This window comes from Lineus longissimus, chromosome 12, assembly GCF_910592395.1.
Source record: "Lineus longissimus chromosome 12, tnLinLong1.2, whole genome shotgun sequence".
Taxonomy (NCBI): domain Eukaryota; kingdom Metazoa; phylum Nemertea; class Pilidiophora; order Heteronemertea; family Lineidae; genus Lineus; species Lineus longissimus.
Window position 1 is genome coordinate 2950997 of NC_088319.1, and position 3372 is coordinate 2954368.

The 3372-nt window shown below is 42.9% G+C and overlaps 1 long non-coding RNA gene across 1 annotated transcript; it reads right to left on the reverse strand.

Annotated features, from left to right (window-relative positions):
• Positions 1 to 1550: 1550 nt before the first annotated feature.
• Positions 1551 to 3084, reverse strand: LOC135497325 (uncharacterized). The gene is made up of 3 exons (XR_010448804.1): positions 2991 to 3084; positions 2620 to 2690; positions 1551 to 2213 (listed from the first exon to the last, which is right to left on the reverse strand). It is a non-coding gene; the product is annotated as an uncharacterized LOC135497325 (long non-coding RNA).
• Positions 3085 to 3372: the final 288 nt, after the last annotated feature.

Here is a 3372-nt window from a genome sequence, read left to right on the forward strand (position 1 = left end):
CCAGCCCGTGAATCAACATGGCAAGGAAACAACGAAATCCATACCGGACTCCAGACTCTTCTTGAGTGGTCAACATTCCTAGCGTGGGCATGGAACGACAGGTTTGGTTCATAAGGACACCGCTCCAGCAGTTCTGAAAGCAACTAATTGGTAGCCCCTATTGCACCAACTGTGAAATTACTAAAAACTAACCAGTATTCAGTTGTTCCAAAAAAAAGGGAGGTAAAACTACCATTAATTAAAATGGTTAAGAATTACCATTTTGATAGTTAAAACAACTAATTTCACAGTCAGTGCAATAGCAACTACATGTACCAGAGTAGTAAAACATAGCTACAATTAGTTACTTTTACTATTTAATTTTAAAAAGAGTACTGACCAGTCTCCAACCGTATGATGACTGTGAGGATCAGCGCAAAACCATTCAACCTGTCAGTTGTCCAGATCTACGCTCCAACAAGCTATGGATCCGAGGACAGGATGAATGGCTTTTACGACGATTTCATGGCTACTATGCAGTCTCTCTCAAAGCAGGACATTATTCTGGTAGTCGGGGGCTGTAACGCAATAATCGGCACTGACGCCTCAGACTTATTGAAAGGCAACGTCGGGAGATTTTCCTCAGGAGTAACATCGAGAGGGGCCTCCGGCTAACTGAATTTCCTATATTCCACGAACTCGCCATATAGCCAACACCTTCCAGCCTCAAAAACTCAGTCGAAAGACAACCTGGCATTCACCTAGTGGTAATACACACAACAAGATCGACTACCTTATGGTTACGAAAAGGTTCATGAGCAGCATCAACATGGCTAAGACCAGGACCTATCCAGGAGCAGATGTTGGATTTGACCATGAGCCTATCCTCAACCCAATGGCGCTTTTACTATCCTCATGGCAAGCTACAATCCACGCCCGAGTTGTCCCTTTGAGATACTGTATTATGCTAAATGACCTTGAATAACGTGTGACAGTGAGAGACTGATATTTCTGCTCATATGGCGGAATTTCAAATGTTAATTGCTTAAAGGATTTGGCGGTTTTTTATTGCAGTTTGTTTTTTTTTCCTCTGGTTCATAATGAGTAAACTATTTTTCTCAACGAGTTTGATGCTTTTCCAATTTTTATTCCAGCTCTTAGATAGTAGAAAAATGCGTCATTCGTTATTTCTGGTACGTACACGTCTTGGCGCGAAAGACTTTTCCCGCCACGTGAGTGCACGCTGATATTCGAGTTCACATATGAACCCCGCTATCAAGACGCAACGTCATTTCCATTTATCTTCGCACTTGCGGGGTAACCCAGAAGTATTAAGGTAGCAGGAAGGGTTGGGCGTTTGTGGTTCCTGAGTCTGAGGGGGTTGATGTCTGTTGACTGTGCTTTAAGTGAGACTAGGCATGGCGCCAGTCTCTCTTAAAGCACAGTCAACAGGCATTTGGTCTCAGTATTTGGGTTTTGATTGCCATGACTGTACCCCTGTAAAAGTCAGAGGAGGAGAAGTTTGGAATGATGAAAGCATTGAAGAAGAAGAAATGTTATTATTGAGGAAAGCAAAATTTATTATGAGACTAGAAGGCAGTGTCCTGACTTGATTATTTTGAAAATGGCGGTCTGAACACATTAAAAGGTGGAACATGGCATTTTATCGACTTTGAAGTGTTCCACAGTTAAAGGGAGACTATAGGCAGCAGCTGGGTAGGCAAGATAAAGTCATACAAATTTGCCAATAGGGGTCAGTCATATCTCTAGGCATGGCGCCAGTCTCTCTTAAAGCACAGTCAACAGGCATTTGGTCTTAGTATTTGGGTAAGTACAGAATCAAGGCAGCTCAGAGAGCAATGATTGAACGATGGTGTGGACAAGTCCAAGGATACTGCATCAGTCACGACCAACTTCTCATCAGAAAGCGTCACCACCAGCATATTCAATGTTCAGTTCCAACCTGTACCAGTCCAATGCACGCCTGTCATGGTCAGCAGTGGTCAGCTTAGCGCGATATGGAACATTCTTCTGAAACTCAAGCGAGGGAAGTCTGCTCATTAGCCTATCTCGCGCACTGCTCCTTCTTGTCAAACATCGTAGTGAAATCGTGGTACAGTGGGGCGTCCTCGAGGATTGCAGCTGGTCGGACAGACGTGAGGTGGAATGTGGGCGGCTGCACTTCTTCGTTGATGTGCGATGGCAGATAGCACAGTTGTTGCGTTGCATGACAGCTGAAAGTGAATGTGATATCATAGAAGTGAGGCGTTTGCAATGAGACTATAGGTGAAGTAGAAGCAAGGAGTGAAATGGGCCATCTTCCAGTGACTAATATACAGAGTAAGGGCACTGGGTGTTGTTAGATTCAGCATTGAATGTATTCCTCGTACAAGCGTGAATAGTATGGACATACAGTGAGAGGTGAGAGACCCCTATTGACTACTTCTTGTAACTTTATCTTGGATATTATATTAGTATTGAACTTCTAGCCATGGAATAATGAAGAAATTGAGGTTGTAGGCATGGAATATGAAAAATTATTCAACGGTGAAAGACATTATTCCATGAGGCTTTGCCGTGATCGCATAGGACGCGACGCGATTGGTTCACATGCTAATGAGGTATGATAATGATAATTACCTCTATAATGCTACTTGGATAGCGACTGTGTCGTTGATTGCAACAGTGGTCAGGTCTATGTCAATGTGTGCCTGTAATGTCAATGAAGTATGATGAGGTGATGACGATAGTGCAATTATTAAATATTGGCAAGAGATCATACTACAACATAGGTCTTGTTTTTGACAGATGACTGTGCGACATTCCCATTGGGTCTTGTTAGAGTCAGCGCTGCATGTATTCCTTGTACAAACTTGAATAGTTGTGACAGACTTTGAGGGGTGAGAGACCCCTATCGGCTACTTCGGCTAACTTTATCTTGCCTACCTAGCTGCTAGCAATAGTGCCCCTTTATCAAGACTGAAACCCACTGTGCGGGGCTAAGAAATTACCTTTATAATCCTAGTTGGATAACCACTGTGTAGATGATTTGAAGAGTGCTCTGTGGATGTGTGCCTGTAATGTCAATGAAAGTATGATGAGGTGATGACGATAGTGGAATGACGAAATATTGGAAAGAGATCTATTCCTAGAAGAACATATGTCCTGTTTTGACTTGGTGGCGCATTTTAGAATCAGCAGTGAGCACTGTGTGTAACATGGTGGATGGTGGAGGCAGCGGAGATAATAACTGTGTCGAAAGTATTGTTATAGGGCCTTCCCTAGGCCCATGGGGTTAAATTTACAATCCACGATTGAAAAGACGTAGTTTGATCGCATTCAACTATAAATCCATTGAACAGTTGTGTTCCTTTAGTCAACCGATGACCTTTT